The sequence below is a fragment of the Elephantulus edwardii genome, unplaced genomic scaffold (genome assembly GCF_000299155.1).
Source record: "Elephantulus edwardii isolate Elephantulus edwardi_28Jun2011 unplaced genomic scaffold, EleEdw1.0 scaffold00134, whole genome shotgun sequence".
NCBI classification, from domain to species: domain Eukaryota; kingdom Metazoa; phylum Chordata; class Mammalia; order Macroscelidea; family Macroscelididae; genus Elephantulus; species Elephantulus edwardii.
Window position 1 is genome coordinate 7,401,824 of NW_006399884.1, and position 21,401 is coordinate 7,423,224.

Genomic DNA, 21,401 nt, shown 5'->3' on the forward strand with positions numbered 1-21,401 from the left:
AGGAACCTCTTAAGTCTTTACACTGGCATCCTAGCACGCTAGCTCTTTGAAGAGGCTAGACTAGAGCAATCACAGGGGAATTTGTGAGCCAACTAAAGTAAGAGAGAGGCTGATCTCTTACACATGGTCAACAGTGGGGCGACATGCATCATCATTGGGGGGCACATGGATGATCATGAAGGACCATGCATGATCATGGGGATCATAGATGGTATAGGGACCAAGCATGGTCATGAGAAGTCATGGATGATCATGGGGTCTAGTCTGGTCATGGGGGGCAGGTATGAACATGGTCATGGAGCGAGGGACATGCATGTTCATAAGGTGGGGACATATTCGGTGCAAACTGTGTGTACAGTACATACAAACCTGTTGCCATCGAGCCGAGGGTAAGGCATGGCAACCCCCATGTGTCACTAAGCCTCTGAGTTGACCACAGCTGATATTTTCAGGAAAGGATCACCAGGTCTTTTTTCTAATGACCCTCTGAGTGAACTAGAACCTTCCACCTTTCAGTCAGCAGCCCCTTGTGTCAAGTGTTTGTGCATTCAAGGACTCTGAGGACAGCAGAGATATTCAATAAGCCTGATGAGCTCCCCTCAACCTAGCTTTTCAAAGTGGACAGATTTCAAGCAGTGGGCATGCTTGAATTTCCTTCCACAGAAGCAGCAAGCAAAAAGGACTTCCCGTCTTAATGACAGAGCCAGGAAAGGATAACGTGCTTATCTGTGCACCTGCAGGTTATCATCTCAGGGCCCTGTTCCTCCTCTAGAAGGAAAAAAGGAGTCATTTTAATGCCACTAGGGATGGAATGCTGATCGCCCACAGCTCTGGTGCCTGCCCCAGGTCACTACAAGTGGGATTTCTTCAAATTGCCTTTTTACTGTGGTGAATTTCTCCTTATCTTTTATCATCAGAGGCACATAACCTTTCTGCTGTCAAATGAACTCAAAACCTTGAAGGATGAAGCTAAATATTTAACACTATGATAAAGCTCTATTTTAAAAAAATAAGAAAAATTTGCAGATTATAGAAAACAAATAAACTGTACTCAAAACCAAATAAAACCCACTGACATTAAGATGACTGTAATTCATAGTGACCTTACAGGACAGAGTGGAATTGCCTCACAGGGTTCCCAGGGTTGCGAGTCTTGATGGAAGCAGAATTCCATTTCCTTCTCCCGTGCAGTGACTCACTCATTCACGCCATCCAATCAGAACTGACTCATCGTTGACCCTCCAACTGCAAATCACATGGGAACAGACTTCTCATCCTCCACTGGGAAGTCAGAGGGAGTGGTTGTTGTTAAGTGCCATCGAGTCACAGATGACTAAAAGCAACCCAATAAACGAAAGCCAGAGGAAGTAGCAAACTCAAATTACCAACCTTTTGGTCAGTGGAAGAATTCTTTAACCACAGCACCACCACTATAAACTGCACAGTCAAATACAATCCCTCCAACTAAACGGAAAAGTATATACTTCCATATCTGTGTCACTGGCTATACACCACATCTGACCAAGTCATTGTAGATGACCAAGCCTGAAATATCTTTACCTCTTAGGAAAATAGATAAAGAATTAAAGATATACAGAAAAGGAAAACTATGTATAGTATTTAGTCAGCAACCACCTTGGTGGCCAAGGATCCAAGAAAAAGAAATTATATACGCTGGAAAGAATGAATTGGGGTTTTTTCCCTACTAAAGAGAGCTGTTTTAGTCAGCTTGGAAGAAGCCAACTACTGTTGTTTCAGTACAACTTGCAGGGAAATAGTACAAATATTTAGGTTGCCAACAAAATTTTAAGAATGTTGTTTTTATCAAAAAAAAGAACAAAACCGCCTGCTTAAACCAAGCACACTACCATCAAGTCTATTCCAACGTAGAGCGACCCTGGAGAACTGGGCAGAACAGCCCCCATAGGATTTCCAAAGTTGTCATCCTTAAGAACGTAGATTGCTGCCTCTTTCTCCCAGAGTGGGTGGTGAGCTTGAACCACTTGTTTTTTGATTCGCAGCAAATACTTTTACCACAGCACCACCACCAGGGCTCCCCTCTAAAGAACAATTTGCTGATGTGTGAATTTAAGTTGCAACCAATCTATCATCTTAGGCTGGGGGGTGGAGGAAGCAAAAAAAACCCAACTGGCTTGCAAGCATTTGGGGGATCTGATTTAAATTTAATGCATCCTGATTATCAAAGCAGATAATCTGTAAGTAACAAAAAAATAAAACATTCCCAGAGAGTCCAAACCTGAATAAGTCTGAATTTTAATGGGCATGTTTTAAATATTTAAAATCACATTTTGGAAATTCACCATTAAATAACATGAGATGCTCAAATACTTTCACTTTAATCAATGTCTCTCAGAGAAATGCCACGCAACTCATGTCTCATATTTAAATCGAAAAAAAGACAGCTCAAAAGCTAATTAGGCGATTTTATTGAATGATTCACAAGCAGCCTCTTGACTGTATGATGTGGATGCATATGTTGTGGGCACGAGACAGTTTGGTTCCTGGAAATAAGAGACTCCTTGTCTGGTTTTCAGGGCACGATAACAGCAGCCAGCCAGCCCTTCATCCCACTCCTGGGACTGCACATTCACAAGCGGATGATCCTTCTCCCAAGAAGCCTTGGTGATACAAAAAACAAACAAACAAACAAAAAAAAAGGTTGGCAGTTCAAATCCACTAGCCACTTCAAAGGGAAAAGATAAGGCAGTCTGCTTCCCTAAAGATTTCCCACAGGCAGCCCTCTGGAGCACTCCTATTTTATTCTAGAAGCAGAACTGTTGTTGTTAGGTGCCCTTAAGTCCACTATGACCCACAGCAGCCCTAAGAACAATAGATCAGAACCCTGCCCTATCCTGCACCATCCACATGATCTCAGCCATGCTTGAGTAGAACTAGGAGTCAGAATTGACTTTATAGTAACAGAAAATAGAGGAGGGCTCTTCTCCCAAGAGCCCTTGTGGTGAAATGGCTAACCATTCAGTTGCTGATTTAAAAGGATGGTAGTTCAAATCTATCTAGTGATTCCATGGGGGGAAAAAGCTATTACTGATCCCATAAATAGTATAGCTAATGAATCTCTATGAGGTTGCTGTGTTCTGGAGTAATATGGGAACAGACTGACCATCTTCTCCCTTGGTGCCACTAATAAATTCGAGCCACCTGCCTTTGGGTTGGCAGCACAACTTCTTACCCTCTAGGCTACCAGAGCTCCCTCACATGTAGTTACTCTGAGTCAAAATGGACGCTTTGGTACCCAGCCACAACATTGGTCTTCTGACAGGGGAATCCTGGTGTTAACTCTTCTGCAAGCCAAATCTCAAATGTGTCTCACTCTTTTTTTGACTGAGAGTCCAGAGTTCAAGATGAGGTAAAGACTCTGTGCAAAGTCAGATTACCCAATAAATGAGGTAAGCATGGGCTTACTTATGCTTATTTACTAGTCTATAGTGAACAGTCTCTTGTTTAGAGTCAATCTGTAGCCCTCAGGCCTGGTGTTAACTGTGTTTAGGAAGAACATTCTTCTAAGTGGTACAGTACTGACAGATCTATCAATTTGCTGTACTGAGGTAACTTGGGGTTGCTGTGATGCTGAACCCTGTGCCACTGGTGTGTCAAATGCCATAATGGTTACCCGTGGTGGACAGTGTTTGGTGGAGCTTCCAGATTAAGATAACCTTGGAAGCAGGAGTGGAATCCACTTCCTAAACAACATGCCTTGAGAAACTTTTTGAACTTAGAAAAATTAATAGTTATAGAATGAACAGTTACATAACGACATAAATTGACAGTTATCTCGTGACATAAGTTGGCAGCTATATAATGCAGTTCCACAGTATACACGTGACAGTGCAATTAGGCAGTTACGTGACGATGCAATTGGGCAACTGTATATAACACAATTATATAGTAACACAGTCCTCCTCCATCTCCCCACAGTGCAGATTTTCACATATAACAACCTGGTCTTTAGGACCAAATCATGTTGCTAAGAAAGGAGTGAGTGTTAATCTTTACAGCAGCAGGTCACCAAGTCTTTATCTCACAGGATCATTGGGTGGGGTTGAACTGTCATCCTAAAAAGCCAAATCAGTTGCCACTGAGTTGATTTTGACTCATGGTACAATAGCAGCTAACAGGACAATTGTCCATTTGTATACAATGCAGTGACATTCATCACATTCATCATGCATACGGTCACCATTAGCATCCATTGCCAAAATCTCCATGTCCATGAACAGATACTCAATGACAAGCCAACTTCTCCTCTGTCCTTCCCTGCTGTGTATCTGGGCTGTGAGTGCTTCCCTAAATGGCTCCCAAGTCCTAAAAAGGTGTCACTATCTTGGCTTCATTTCCATAAGCTTCTTGGACTGGTTAGATCCTAGGCAAGATGCAAATTCATCCTCAAAAACGCAAATTACTGGGCAATGGTTTTCCTGTAGCTGGCTAGATTTCCTGGCTGCTTCTCCTACCAACAGCTGACCCAGCAGGCAGAGTGTCTGCTCCCCTGTGCTCTCCCAGCCTCAAGAATTGTCTCAAGCAAGCCCAGTGGTGCATCTTAAATTACAGAGGAATCAATATACATCTCCCCCCGGCAGACAGATCTGAGCGGATGAAACTATGCACAAGAAAGCATTTGCATCTACTGATCAGAATCCAGTCCAGCGTCAAAAGAATCTGGGCACCACAAAGCGATTTTACAAAACAATTGCTTCTGATTACAAGGAAGGCGGGACACTGGCAGCATCCTCACACTATACAGGGACTTGTTCTCATATTAAACCAATATTTTAGACATGCATTAACATCACTTGAAGCCACATTAAATTCAAAATGAGATGCTACAACTTCATTTCCCCCCTGAATTACCAAAAACCAAAGTAAAGATGCATTAACTTCAGTGTCAGTGAGCAAACTCTGAGTCACAGTGCTGCCACAGGACAAAGCAGAACTTCCCCACAGGTTTTCGAAGACTCTAGGGCAGCAGATCAGCAGGTTTGTCTCTCGAGAGGAATCGCTGGGCAGGTGTGAACACTGACCTAGCAGATAGAAACTCTTCACCACTGTGCCACGAGGAATTCTTACTCCATCTCACAGTGACTCCAGGTCTGTTCATAGAGTTTTCTAGGTGGTTTTCTCTGGGAACTAGAGTGCCAGTTCATTCTTATGGAGCCACCAGGTAGATTCAACTGTTAACCTTCCCATTAGCAGTTGAATGGGCTTAAGCACTGGGCCACCTGCGTTCCCTTCATTTTACTAATGGAGTGTACTATGCTAAGTGAACTAACTCAGGCTCATAAGGACAAATACTGTATAAAACCATTATTGTAGAATGAGTAAGAGGATCCAAGAAGGGGAGGGGGAGGCTTAATCATAGGGTCACGCAATTTGATGGGTGGAGGGCGCGGTGGGTAAAGGAAAGGGGAAAGATCCAGTGTGAAAATCAAAATATACAAACTTTGTTAAGTTAACCAGTATACAATTTTTTTTTAAAGAGCAGCTGAGGGGGTACATGTTGGGTTCCTGACCTACAGTTGTCAGCCTAGTCAACCAGTGGCTCGGAGGGACAAAGATGAGCAATCCCCTCTTGTTAAAAGATAGACAGCCTAAGAAACGGAATGAGGATCGTCAAGAGTCAGAACCAGCTTGAGAGCAGTGGGTTGGCTTGGTTTTGGTGGCCAGGAACTGAACTCATGGAAAATGTGTGTTAATCTTGCTCAACAAGCCCTGTGGCGCAGTACTTTAAGCATTGGACTGTCCATCAAAAGCCTGCAGTTCGAACCTGCCAGCTGCTATGAGAGATAAAGATGTGGCCGTCTGCTCCTACATGAGGACTGACGGCCTTAGAAACCCTGTGGGCAGTTGCACCCTGTCCTATGGGGTTGCCGTAAGTCAGAATCATCTGACTTGATGGCTGTGGGTCAGTTTGTTTGGTGTGGTTTAATCTTGTTCTAGAGGCCTGGGTGGCACCAGCTGCTAACTTACAGGTCAGAGGTTCAAGTACACTCAGCAGAGACACATGAGAAAGGCCTGGCACTCTACCTCAAATAATCAGACACTGAAAACCCTCCAGAGCCCGATTCTACTCAGACACACTCAGGGCTGCTATGAGTGGGAATAAATTTGAAGGGACCTGGTTTGGCTTGGAATTTACTCTTGCTTTTCACTGGGATGTGCAATGAACTGGAGACATGAACTATTCATGTAGAGATAATTAGTCTCAAATGGCATTTAAAATAATAATAAGATCACGTACTAATGGACCCATACTGTTAGAATCCCTGTTGTTTAAGGGTCAGTAGTATAATCCTTCAGTGACCTGGTCCAAGTAGGGGTTGCCCCTTCCCACAAAGCCCAGGTCTCGAAGTCGCCACTGTGCTGCTGCTCCCCAATGAGGGCCCTGGAAACGGGGCCCTGCAAGGGTCACCTTAGTCTAACAATTAGCCCCAGGCTCTTCAATGCTTATAAAATGCAGTCATTTGTATTTATAGGGAGTCTTGGTAGTACAGTCTGAAGAGTTTCGTTGCTAACCCAGAGACCTCGTATCTCCAAGGGTCAAACCTGCCAATGTTTCGCACAAGAGAAGGATCAGCAGTCTCCTGATAGGATTTATAGCCTCAGAGACCAGATACAGGCTTGTTTGCAGCCAGAACCAAATCAACAGCAACAGCTTTCGTGGTTTATGATCTTACGTTTTTTTTTTTCTATGAGCTGACAAGTCAACTTGGACTCACAGTGACCCCCTAAGGGTCGGAGGAGAACTGGGCTCCACAGGGTTGGCTGATTTTGCAGAAGTGGACAGCCAGGCCTTTCTTCTGAAGTGCCTCTGCACTCAAACCACTAAGCTTTAAGTAATTACAAGTATCCCAGGCAATTACACTCCACAAAACAGAAAAAAGACATGCTTTCTCACAGTCAAAAAGTAGTTCCCCAAGTAATTACCCGCAAAATGTATTTTGACCTGAAATATATTTGAACCTGTGTCTTAAGACAAGCGTTACCAACATTCATATCATAGAAATTTCCATGAGATTGAGAGAGGCCTCTGTCATTAGCTGTCAGGGCTGATGCGTTGCTGTAATGTTGTTACAAGCTGTGCTGCTAGAATTGCAGACATAGGGGCTGTTTCAGGAGCCAAGAGGCTAAGTGTCCACAGAGTAGCCAGACTGACTAGAAAGAAAAGTCTGGCAATCTACATTTGAAAATTTGCCAATGAAAGTCCTACTGCTCACAACAGAATGGCTTGGGGTGTACGCGCTAGGATGTGAGCCCGGAGGTTGGAAGGCATTCATAACACAAGGTAACGACACAATTAGCTTGAGCAAAAACCGGCAGTTGTGAAGATGGCACAGGATTGAGCACATTTAGTTCCCATGACCTGGAGCTAACATAACTGACCTCCACTGCTCACCTGTTGAGCCCATCTGCTGCAAAAGACTCCATTACAGTGTTAGAATGTAAAGATGTCATTTTGAGGACTAAGGTGTGCCCGACCTGAGGCACGTTATTATCAACTGCCTCACAGGTATGGGAAGGGAGGACAAGGAAAAAGGAAGATGGAAGAGCTGATGTCTTTGGATTATGGTGCTGGCCAAGAATATGAAATATGACTGCCAAGAGGACCAACTCCATCTTGGAAGCAGAACAGCTAGCACAGTCCTTAGGCTTGAGAATGTTAACATTTTGTCTCTATTTCTTTAGACAAGTCATCAGGAGGGAGCCCACTCTGAAGAAGCACGGCGTGTTGGGGCAATCGGTGCCGTTCATTGCTGTCCGGTTGGAAGGAACCCTTCAGCATGTTTTCTGAGGTAGCAAAATCACACAAAAGGAGACAGCCCATCTTTCTTCCTCAGAGCAGCTAGTGGATTCAAACCACGTGCCTTTGGGTTGGCAATCCAACTCCTTACCGCTAAACCACCAGAGCTCCCTCTGGGGAAAGCAGAGGATTAGAAAAAGAAAGGAGAGCCCTCAATAAGATAGGCTGGCATGATGGCTGCAAAAACAGGCTCAAGAACAGCAAACTGTGATGCTGGTGCAGGACCACACAAGGTGACATTCTGTTGTACACAGAGTTGCTTATACACCTGAAACAACAATAAAAGAGACTCTCCAATAGAAGAAATATATGCCTCTTAAGTGGACAGGGATGCTGTAAAAACTCATTCAAGACCAGGTATATAATTTCTACATTTTTTAAGAACAAAGAAATGGCTAAATGCCCCTCTGCTTAATCTTCTTCCTGTCCATTACATCCTTCGAGCTCTCGGTTTTGTTATGCGCCATCACATCACTGCAGACACATACTGATCATTCCACAGAGTGAAACCCTGCCCGATGTGGTGCCAGCCTCATAATCTCTACCGTGCTGGAGCCCATTAAGCAAATGACGAATCTTGGCTTTTCTACGTTGCTCAGTCCAATAACCAGAAGAAGTGTGTCTTCCTGATATCGTCCATTCCAGAGCGACAGGCCACGACCAGGTCCACTTCATCCCTATCTTGCTTGGAAGTGGTAATGGCCATGTGGCACAGAAGATCTTTACACAGTGGAGGACACGTCACCAGTCTGTAACCAGAGCACTCATCTCTTTCACTTAGTGTTCTGTGTTCATGATACACTCTAACGAGCGTCAAGTGCAATAAAATCGTTAAGGACAGAAAGAGCACATGTAACAAGGGAAATGCAGCAAAGAAAATACAGTTCTTTAATTGAGCAGAGAAATTCTATTGTGTGGAGCAAGGCCACCGTGCTTGGTGCAATAGTATGTTTGGAAATCATTCTGCCATTCTCCCGAACATGACTATCATCAATTCCTTACCATAACACATAGCAGGTTGTTCTGCTAGACTAAAGGCTGCAGGTTCGAATCCACCAAGTCTCTCTCCACACATAAAGATTTACAGCCTGGACTTGAGGGAGTGTCACTATGAGTCAGAATCAACTTAATAGCAGCGGGGGTGGGGTGTGGGGAGTGGGGGCTGGGGAGGGTAGCAATCTCTTGGGGAGGTTGGACGGGGTGGGAGTGATGATGGTCTGGGAAAGAGACAGCAAATGTATTATCTCCAGCAGTAGAGCTGAGGGGGCTGTTTTAATTATTAGTATTTTCAAGATTAAAACATTAAACATTAAGCAAAGATGACTTTCTGGACATGTAAGATTTGAATGCCCCCCAGTAAAAGAAAAATAAAGCCCCCAAAATGTCAGGTTGTTTGGAATAAAAGCTTTAATTCCACAATCTCTACCTATTAACTACTGCCACAGAGGAGATCCCAACTCACAATCACCACATGAGATGGAACAGAATTGCTCTGTGGAGTTTGGCACAGGATAAAACAGGGTTCTGAAAATCGCTCAGTGTTGCTCAACTCAATCATACCCTTCGTGAGGACCACAGGGTTTCCAAGGCTCTGAGCTTCACAGCAGACTGTCAAATTCCTCATATGCAGAGTGGCTGGGGAGTTTCAACTGACCTTTTGTTTAGTATCCAAAGCTGAACAAAGAGCAACAAGGGCTCCTTTTCTACCTGCTAAACTAGGCAACTGTACAGTCTCAAAGGCATGTGGTTCAAATCCACTAACTGTTCCATTACAGAAGGATTGGCAATCTCCTCCTGTGTGACTAACTGCCTCTGGGTCGGTTCCAACTTGACAGTACACGACAACAACAAACTCAAACTCCACACTGTCGTTGGGCTTCTGAGGCTGGAAATCGCACGGAGCAGACTGCCCTTCTCTCTCCAGAGGAGCTGGTAGATCTGAACCTCCAGAGAAAGAAAACATTCTGAACCCAAACACAAAATCAACAGTGTCTAGTTTCCTAGCAACTCTCTGAGATCCAGGTCATCGAGGTGAGCTTCCTTTTCTCTGTCAGAGGGCAGCATTCAGCCTGGACAAGACTCTCAGAAGCACATCAAGTTTCTTCACTTTCCTCCCATTTCTTTTTTTTTTTTTAAGCTCCTAGCCCAACACTGTGTGGGCATTATAGTTAAATACAGCTGTTAACAGAAGGATCTGTGAGTCAAACTGACCAGCTACACAGAGGGAGAAAGATGAGGCGGTCGGCTACTATAAAGAATTGTTGTTAGGTTCCACTGAGTCAAATACAACTCACAGCGACCCTCGGAACAACAGATGCGAGCCTTGCCCGTTCCTGCACGGTCCTCACTATCTCTGACATGCTCAAACTCACTGGTACAGCCGCTGTGTCAGGCCAGCTTGTTGAGGTTCTCCTTCTCTTTTCTTTGATTCTCCACCCTTACCAGCAGGATGTCTTCTTCCAAGGACTGGTCCCTTCTGACAATATATGGGCATAAAGATTAAAGCCAAAGAAATCCCACTGGCATTTCTATCCTGTCCTACAGGGTCCTTGAGAGTCAGAATTGACTCAAGTAAAGTGAGTCTTCTCCCGCCTTTAGGCAGGCCAATCTCTGAGACCTTGTGAGTCCGGTCCCAGGTCACCATAATAAAGCCAGCACCGCAATCAAGTGAGTCACTTGGGTTTTTGGTCTCCTGTTGCAGATAAAAGTTAGTGGGCCCTCTACTATACTTTGATAGGTGTGCAAAAGCATTCGGCAAAGATCTGAAAACAGTATGAGAATGACCAAAATAGGACTCAGAGACACAAAGCAGGTACAGCAGTCGGAAAAATGCTACCTACAGACTTACTGGACACAAGGTTGCCACAAACCTTCAATTTAGACAAAACAAAACCCCAAAGAAAGCAGCATCTTCAAAGTTAAATAAAGTGAAGCACAATGACACAAGGTATGGCTGTGCTCCCTGCAATTCACTCTGACCTTGGCCTCCCACCCCCCCCAACCCGTCCCTGCATTCTAGGGTCTGCTGCAGGGCCCAGAGCCTGATCAGCAACAATGCCAAAGGTCGGCTGCCCAGGATCCATCCAGGAGGCTGCAGAGTCCTAGACACCACCTGATATACCCATTCCATCTTGGCATTATGGAAGTATTCATTCTAAGGTTGTTTGTTGGTTGCCAGCAAGTCAACTCTTAGAGAAATGGTTGCCTATGTGTTCAAAGTGACTCGTTAGTGGCTGATTTGGGGGAAATAGATAACCAGGCGTTTCTTTCAAGGTTCTCCTGGGTGAATGTGAATCTCCACTCTTTCGCTTTGCAGCCAAGCTGGTTATAACTCTGCACTGTCCAGGGACCCCCCCTCTCTGCTATGTGGAGACTGTCCAATCGATCTAACTTGTGGGAGGTTTCAAGTTGATTGTTAAACTAAAAGGTACTCTAGTGGCAACGTGGATTAAGCAGTAGACCGGTAACAGAAAGGTCAGGATATCAAATCTAGGTAATCAAACATGTTGTAATCATACGTGCCGGTAGTCTGCTCCCACAAATATTACAGCCTTAGACATGCTTTGGGGCAGCTGTGCTCTGTCCCACAAGGTTGCTGTGAGTCAGAAACAAACCAGTGGCAATTAGGTGAGTTTAAAAACAAAAATATAAAAACATCCAGAACCCATACCTACAACTGCCAAGTCAATGAAGCTCGAAGATTATAATTTATAGGATTTAGAAACGGTAAGAAATAAAATATAAGAAATAAAAAATAATCTTGCCCTCTTTGCTACCAAGGAGCACGCCAGAAGCACTTTTTCTAAGATGGACATGCATGTTCCTGTGGTGGTCCATAATACAGTCACTGCTCCTCACCAACACCACAGATCACAGCCAGTTGGTCTTTGGTCTTCCTTATTTACTGTCCTTCTTTGACATGCATATGAGATGACTGAAAAGACCAGGGCTTGGGTCAAGAGCACCTTAGTCTTCAGAGTGACATCTTTACTCTTTTAACACTTTCAAGAGGTTTTTATAGAATTCAGGAAATGTAAAACAAATAAGAACATTAAAGCATTTGGAAAGAAGATATTTTAAACTCAACCCACTGGCACTGAGTCCATTCCAACTCATAGCGACCCTCCATCACATTTCTGAGGCTGTAAATCTTCAGGAAGGACTGCCTCACACTTCTCCTGGGGAGTGCCTGGTACACGCAAACCACTAACCTTTCGGTTAAACAACCAAACACATAAAACATATGCCACCAAGGCTTCTTGTTTTAAACCTAGCACGCCACAACAGCAGCCTAGAACCAATTCATTCAAATGGTTAAACTCTCTAGAAAAGGCCAACTTTTCACAGCTTCTAGCCTATTCCACATCTATTTGCATATGTTACTATTGTTGTAAGGTGCCCTCAGTTGAGTATGACTTGTGGGGACCGTATGAACAATGGATCTGAATTTTGCCCTATCCTGTGCCATCCTCAGCATCTCTAATATTCTTGAGCCCTTTGCTATAATCACTGTGTCAAGTCAATTCATCTCATTGAGGATCTTCCTCTCTTTCGCTGACCCTCCACCTTTCCAAATATGATGTCTTTTTCCAAGGACTGGCCCTTCCTGACAACATGCCCAAAGAATATGAGATAAAGCTTCATCATCCTTGCCTCTAAGGAACACCCTGACTGCACTTTCTTCAAGACAGACTTGTTTGTTCTTTTGGAAGGCCATGGGATATTTGTTACTCTTCTCCAACACCACAACTCAAAGCCATTGATTCTTCTTCTGCCATCCTTATTCATTGACCAACTTTCAAATGCCTCATAAGCAATTAAAATGGCTTGGATCAGGTGCACTCGAGTCTTTAAAATTACATCCTTGTTCTTTATCACTTTAAAGAGGACCATGACAACAGATTTTCCAATGCAATACATCTTTTTATTTCTTCACTGATGTCAACTGTGGATCCAAGTAAGATTAAATTGTTGACAGCTCCAATCTTTTCTCCATCTATCAGGCGGTTGCCTATTGACAGGTGAGGAATTTTTAAAATTATTTTTTCTTGTTGTGTACCATCAAATTGGATCCACCTGGCACAGGAGGCGATTACCCCTGCTTCTCCAGCGGAGTATCTGGTGGATTAGAAATGCATACCTTTGGGGCTGCAGCACAGCTTCTTGCCACTAGGCCACCAGAGCTCCACAGGCGAAGATTTTTGACTTCTTGATTTTGAGATGCAATCCATATTAAAGGCTGTAGCCTTTGATCAAGCATTTCAAATCGTTCTCACTTTCAGCAAGCAAAGTTATACAATCTGCAAAATGCAGGTTGCTGATGTATCTTCCTCCAATCCTGATGTCTTCCCTATATTCCAGCTTTCTAAAACTTCTAAACTATTCTAAAGCTTCTAAAACAATCTGCTCAGTATACAGATTGAATAGGCGTGGAGAAATGATACAGCCCTGAAGCATAACTTTCTGACAGACACAATTATGTGTCTCATTCACATAACAAAGACGACCCTGACCTGTCTCTGTGGACCAGGAACAGGTAAGATTCAGGGAAATTTGGAGACTGGTTAGACCAGACGAGGAAGGGGACAACAGGGGCTTGGCAGGGAAAAGCTAATGGCTCTGGATTCACTCTCAGAATCAACAATTAAATACATTTGACACCTCTGAGGCTCCACCTCTTAGGCTTGAAGAAGCTCCTGACTAAATTTCCAAATATTTGGGTACTAATATTTCGTTCACATCCCATCACCACCACCCAATTCAGCCACCTACTGAGTTTGGTGCAGAGGAGATCTAATTGTTCTAAAATTTCCCCAGCCCTGTAATTTCCTAGGATCAATCCAATGCCCCATATGGAACTTCATTTTCTTCTTTTACGGCTGAAGGATTATCACTCAGACCTCTTTCGTTTTCCCCAGGGAAGTCAGAGCTACAGATGGGAGGCCTGCCGTTAAGAGTATTTTCCAATAGCTTTGCATATTTTCTTGCAATCCATAGTGTTGCCATTTATTATTCATCCAACCGGGGATCTCACCCATTAATATGCTGAGCGCTCTTTATAAATCAGGAACTGGACCACGTGGCATTTGGCAAGCACTAAAACTGTCAGCCTGTGACACGGGGACCGTCTCATGAGCAGAGATTCCCTTTTAATATTAGCCTGGAAAAAATAAGCACAAAACTGACAAACAGCATTTTAAACTTTAAGATTTGCCATTTTAAAGGAATGCAGGGCTGTGCGTTTTCATCATTCACTTATGCGCCCCTTCAAAACATGTTGACGATGGGCATCTTCTATGTCCAGCTCTGTGTTAGGAACCCAGCAAGGCAGACAAAGAGTTTAGTTCATTATTACCAATCTCCTCCAGCACCCATGAACACACCTAGGAGGGGGTCAAGTGAAATGATTAATTAAACCATTAGAAACCTAGTTTGGATTTATAATTTCCACAATTTTGCCATAACAAGAATTTTTTAACCTAATGCAGTTGCTGCAAGCCAATGGCCTGGAGATAAAATTCAGATTTGGGTTGTGTTATAAACTGAATTATGTTAGCCCAAAAATATCATCTACTGTTGCTGAATAGATTACAGTAACCCTACAGACTAGAGGAGTGGTAGTCAAGAAATCAAGCCACATTGCACTGAAAAATCTGCTCTCAAGAACCTCTTTAAAATGCCAACGGGCAAAGTTATCAACTTAAAGACTAAGGTGTGCTTGACCCACGACATGGTATCTTCAGGTGTTTCCTATGCATGTGAAAGTAGGACAATGAATTAAGAAGACTGAGGAAGAACTGAAGCCTATGAATAGTGTTGTTGAACACAAGAATGAAATATCCCAAGGACTGCCAAAAGAACAAATAAATCTGTGTTGAAAAAATGCAACCAGAACCCTCCTTAGAAGCAAAATTTGTAAAGGTTTCATCCCATAGTTTGGGCATGTTGTCAAGAGGGTCTGGTCATTGGAAGGGGATAGCGTGCTTGGAAAGATAGAGGGTCAGTGAAGGAGAGGAAGATGCTCAATAAAATGCAGTAGATTAACGCAGTGGCTGCAGCAATGGATTTGTTAGGTGCCAGTGAGTCGAGTATGACTCACAGTGAGCCTAAAAACAACAAATCTGAACCTGTCCCATCCTGTGTCATACTCGTCATCTCTGATACACTTTCAGTCCATTGCTACAGTCACTGTGTCATTCCACCTTGTTGGGTAATCATCATGGAAATCAAGTATGACTCAAGACAGTTTGGAGAGAGCATATTTCTTTGACAACATACGTTAGGCATACTGTCAGATGTATTACATTGGGAAAGTGTGCTGTCAGAGACCTCTCCAAAGTACTGAAGAGCAACGATGTCAGTCTGGAGACTAAGGTGCGCCTGATACAGGCCATGGTCTTTGCAATCACTTGTTATGCATCAGAGAGCTGGACAATGACTAAGGATTCTAGAAGGGGAATTGATGCCTTTGAGCTGTGGTGTTGGAGAAGAGTACTGAATATACCATGGACTGCAAAGAGAAGAAACATGTTTGTTCTGGACAGAGTGAAAACAGGCTCTTCCTTGGAGTCAAGGATTCTGAAATCTGACATACTTTGAACATGTTGCAAGGAGAGACCAGTTTTTGGAGAGAGATGTCATGCTTGGAGAGTAGAGGGACTGTGCAGGAGAGGAAGACCCTCGATGAGATGGATTGATTCAGTGACTGGGTAATGGGTGTAGGTGTGTCAGAGATAGTGAGATTGGCACAGGATAGAGCAGGGTTTAGGGCTGTTGTACATAGGGTCGCTATGAGTTGGAGGCAACTCGAAGGCACACAACAACAACATTCAGTCTACATGCTGAGCAAATAATTTGTGAAGCTGAACTCTATGAACAGAAATGTGGCATCAGGATCAAAGGATGACTCATCAATAACCTTTATTATGCAAATGATATAACACTGCTTGCTAAAAGTGAAGATTTGAAGTGTTTCCTGCAGAAGCGTCAACATAAGACAACAAAGGTCCTTACCACTGGGCCTACAGGCAGCATCACGATAAATGGAGAAAGGATTAAAACTTTCAATGATTTCACCTTACTTGGATCCATAATCAGTACCACTGATACCAGCATTCAGATCAAGAAACACATTGGGAAAGTCTTCTGTCCGGGATCTCTCCAAAATACTGAAGAGCAATGAGATCAGTCTGAAGACTAAAGTGTGCCTGATTCAGATCATGATTTTTTTTTTTCAGTCACTTGCTATGCATCTGAGAGCTGGACGGTGAATTAGGATGATAGAAGGAGAATTCATGCCTTTGGGTTGTGGTGTTGGAGAAGAATACTGAATATCCCATGGACTACAAAAGAACAAACATATGTGTCCTGGGAAAAATGCAACCAAAAGTGCAACCAGAGTGCTCCTTGGAGGCAAGGATGGCATAGTTTTGTCTCTTACACCTTGGGCATGTTGCTAGGAGAAATTATTCCTTGGAAAGGTGGAAGGTCAGTGAAAGAAAAGGACACCTCCAATGAGGTGGACTGAAATGGTGACTCCAGCAATGGGCTCAAGTGTGTCAGAAATGGATGAAGATAGTATAAGGTAGGACAAGATTCAGGGCTGCAGATCACAGAGTCCTATAAGTTATACCTGACAACAACAATAGTCTGCAGAATTTCAGTATTTTGCTACAAGTGTTTCTGGTTGTAAGTTTGCTTTCCCCAGTAACTTGTGTGACTGAGGTAAAATCACTATAAGATTTGGGAATGAGCAGGGATTGGAACCTTACCCTCCCCTGTGACATCCTTACAGTGTCTGTTATGCTCAAGTCTGTGGTTACAGTCACTCGGTCAATCATGTCTCTCTCTCTTTCACTGACATTCTACCTTTCCCAGTGTCAAGTCTTTTTCCAAAGATTGGCCTTGCATGCAATATTAATGAGGTTGTTTGATATCTTCACATTCTGTGGTGTCACTTTTCCTGGGAACGAAAAGAAATATGGATCTCTTCCAGTCAGTTGGCCAGGGAATTGTCCTCCAAATTTCCTGGTATAGACTAGTGAGCTCATCCAGGTTTGCATCTGTTAGTGCAAACATGTCAATTGGTCTCCCATCTATAGCCGAGCCCTCAATTTTTGTCAGTGTCTTCAACACAGCTTGACATTCTTCCTTTGTTACCACTGGCTCTTGTTCATATGGTATGTCCTGAAATATTTTCGTGTTGACGAATTCTTTTGGTATAGTGATTCTGTATATTCCTTCCATCTTCTTTTGACGCTTCCTGGATCATTCAAGATTTTCTCCTTCAGTACTGCAACTTGAGGCTTGATTCTGGTTTTCAATTCTCCCTTCCCCCCCCCCCCCCCCCGGTTGTGTATCGTCAAATCAGGTCCGACTGAGACAGGAGGAGACTCTCCTCCTTCTTTAGCAGAGCATCTGGTGGATTTGAACCTCACACCTTTGTGGTTGCAGCACAGCTTCTTGCCAGTAGGCCACCAGAGCACCCTTGTTTTTGGTTCTTTCAGCTTGGGAAATGCTGCTAGAATTCTTCCCTTTTCATTCTCTGTCTCCAGCTTTTTGTGCATTTTGTTACACTCTGTCTTCTTGAGCTGCCCTTTGAAATCTTCTGTTCAGTTATTTCACTTCAACATCTCCTCCCTTTGTTTCCACTTTGTGATGCTTTAATGGAATCTTCATCGTTTCATCTGGCATCCATTTTGGTTTTATTTTCTTTTCTGTATTTATAATAACTTCTTGCTAGTCAGGATTAGAAAGAACATGATAAAACAGAAATGACAAGTGGAAATAAGACAGAGTCACTTTCAAGCACAATCAGCAATATATGTTGGAGATACACTTTGTTAGGAATCCAGCAACGCAACTTCTCACACAAATCCTCCAGTGATGGCTGGCAACTTCCTGATGGAGATCCCCCCTCTCTGACTACAGCTCTAGCTCAATTGTCAAGTCTAGAACTGAGCTCATCCGCATGGTTCAACATTCAGACAAACAACAGACAGGCCTGTGGGATGAACAATAACAGAGAGGCAGGCATTCCACGGAATAATCAGCATGCATGATGATACCTGCCCAAAAGCAAAGCTCAGAATAAAGGAAGGGACCAGAAAAGGAGGAATGGAGATGAGAAACACAGAAAGAAAAGTGGGAAGGGTACTATTATGCTGTGAGGATCACAACAAACATCATAAACAAAATGTATACAAATAGATATCTAATTTGCTCTGTAAATTTTCACTCAAATTACAACAAAATATTATTTTAAAAATCTTTGTTGTTGTTGTTGTTGTTGTTAGGTGCTGTCAAGTTAGAAATGACCCTTGGCTGCCTCTAATGATTTTCAGAGGCAGTAAATTACATGGGAAGAGAATGCCCATCCATGTCCTGTAGAGCAGCTGGTGAGTTCACACTGCATACCTCTGGGCTATCAGCACAACTCTTTACCACCAAGCCACCAGAACTCCCTTTAGTTTGAGTAAGACACACTTTTCTCGCTCAGTTGACATTCTTGCTCCTTAGCACTTTAAAGAGATCTTTGATAGCAGATTTGCTCAATGCAATACATCTTTTGATTTCTTGACTGTTGCTACTGTCGATATTGCTTGTGGATCCCAGTAAAATGAAATCATTTACAGCTTTAATAGCAGATGAAAGGACTGTGGCTTCCATCACACTAACACAAGTTAGTCTTTAAACTGACATTCTCGTTCTTTAGCAGTTTAGAAGTGTCCTTGACAGCCAATTTCCCAGGACAGCACATCTTTCAATCTCTTGATTGTGGCTGCCATGGATGTTGATTGTGGATCCAAACAAAATTAAACCCCTTCAACACCCACATTTTCTCTATCTGTCTTGACATTGCTTCCTGATCCAGTGGTGAATTCCTGTTAAATGAAGTTTTCAAGGAACAGACATTTCCTATAAAACAACCACCTGTGTCAGCAGGAGGCTAATGGTGCCACACCACCCCTGCCGCCCTTGGACTTCAGTGGCATCAACAGAATTCTTCCACTTCAGCAGTGAAATTTTCTGCACTGTGGGCTGGAAAGTAAAACTAACATAATTGGTTTGCTCTCAGAATTATTTACAACTGGGCTCTCGCAAAATCCAAGATCGCTGGGGACTTCCTAACATGAAAACTGTTTACTCCCCAACGCTCTTCCTGAGGCTTCGGGGGTGGAAATGCCGCCTGGTGCTGAATTGGCACGATTTTAGCTGACTCCTTGCGAGGCCACCTGCTAATATAATGAAGAGCTTGGCAGAGCCCAATTACTTCCTAGATTAATAACGCTGACTGTTTTTCTGTGGAGAGAATCCTGGAGGAATAAGAGGGTCATGTCGTCAGAGAAGGCCCTCATTTAGGAGCCTGTGACTGCTGTGGCCCTGGGCACTGGCACTGTCCCTGCCCATCACCATCTGCAGACAACATTCTGACACCCGTTCCAGCACTGGCACTGCCCCCAACCCTCCAAGGCAGCTTCCTTCCGCACGTCTCAGATCTGGCACATTATTCATGCCCTGCAGGACTGACACAAATATTTCTTGCACAGTATCGATGGGTCTGTACTGATGTACTGAGACTCTGAATGAGTACTGGTTGTTATATTTGTAACACCTCACATGTAAAATCCTTTTTATTGGGTGACACTGAGAAAGTGTTATGACTGAGTTATGTCCCCCAAAATGAGTATCAACTTGCCTGGGACCCACATCTCAGTATTATATAATTAACCTCCATTTTGTAATCTGATCGAGTCATCCTATGGGCTTTAAATTTTCACCTCAATAATATTAATAGAGCTCTGGTAGCCTAGTGGGTAAGGAGTTGCACTGCTAACCCAAAGATAGGTGGTTCAAATCCACCAGCAGAAAGAGAAAGATGGGCAATCTTCTGTGTTCTTTCCAGCCTCTGAAAACCTACTCGAAGACCCTCTACAGCCAATTCCAACTCAATGGCAATGAGTTTTTCAGTTGTGATGCTAATAAGGCAGGATCTGAGAGAATGTGTATGAACTGTTTAATGGAAAATCAGGCCGCTCCACAAAACTTCACACAAGTCACAGCAACACCATGTCCAACTGCATGAAACCCTGGCCTGTCCTGCACCGTCCTCACGATGGTTCCTGTGCCTGAACCAATTGTCGCAACCTCTGTATCAGCCCATCCCATTGAGGGAGCTCCTTATTTTTCCCCTCTACTTTTTCCAGCATGTTATCCTTCTCCCGAGAATGCTCCCTCTTTATAACATGCCCTGAAAACGAGAGACAAAGTCTGTTCACCCTAGTTTCTCAGGAGTGTTCTGACTGTAATTCTCTCTTGTGTTCTAATTCCTCGGGTTTGCTGCAGATCAAGGACTGCAGTCTTTACTATACCTTGAAGGTCAACATCAAGAAGACAAAGATCCTTACCACTGGGCCAATTATGACAGAGAAGAGATGGAGATTGTTACAAATTATATATAGCTTGCTCAGCTCCACAATCAACACTCTTGGCACCAACAGTCAGGAAATCAAAAGATTAGTTGTATTGGGAAAATCTACTGTCAGGGACCTCTCCAGAGTACTGATGAGCAACGATGTCAGTCTAGAGACTAAGGTGCATATGATACAGGCCATGGTCTTCACAATATTTGCTATGTATTGGAGAGCTGGACTAAGGATGATAGAATAAGGATCAATGCCTTTGAGCTGTGGTGCTAGAGAGGAGTATTGAATATACAAAGAACCACCATGAGAATGAACAAATCTGTTCTGGAGAAGAGAACAAACCTGTCCTGGAGAAGGGGAAACCAAGCTGCTCACTGGAGACTAGGATTTTGAAGCTCCACCTCACATACTTTGGGCATATGGCTAGGAGGGACCAGTCCTAGAAGGACATCATGCTTGGAAGGGTGTAGGGACAACACAGAAGACAACCCGGATGAGACTGATTGACACAGTAACTGGGGTTATGTGACAGGAATGTCAGAGATGGTGAGACTGGCTCAGGACAGGGCAGGGTTCAGAGTTATACATAGGGTTGCTTTGAGTCACAGTCAACTCAACAGCATATAACAACAAGAATCAACATACAGCAGACAGGCAGATGGGAGAGGGAAGTGCCAAGAATTGCACTTTTAAATCAGCCCAGACACAGAGCATTACCACCTCGACCCTCGGACCACAACTCTCATGAGGCTGAACAGGTGGTTCTCTGTCCATTTAAGTAATACCCACCCCCACTGCTCTCTGCCTGGTGATGCCCTCATGCCAATTCTGCTTTCTGAAAGCACTCTGGGAACTCTAAGGAAATGCAGCAAGGGCAGGAAAAACTAGTGGGGAAAATGCAGAAAATAAATCATGACAACCAGCTCAAAAAATGGAGGAGAACCTCATTACAGAGACGCAGGTTGTAATCAAGAGACTCAATCCTGCTATGTCAGGGAAATGGAAAGTGACACGCATATGGCGAGGGTGGTGCCAATGACTGCTCTGCTTGTCAGCTCAAGGGAGCAATCAGCCATAGAGCACATGCTCCTAAAAGAGGAGCCACATCAAAGAGCGCAAGCATATGTGGCTGTGGGATC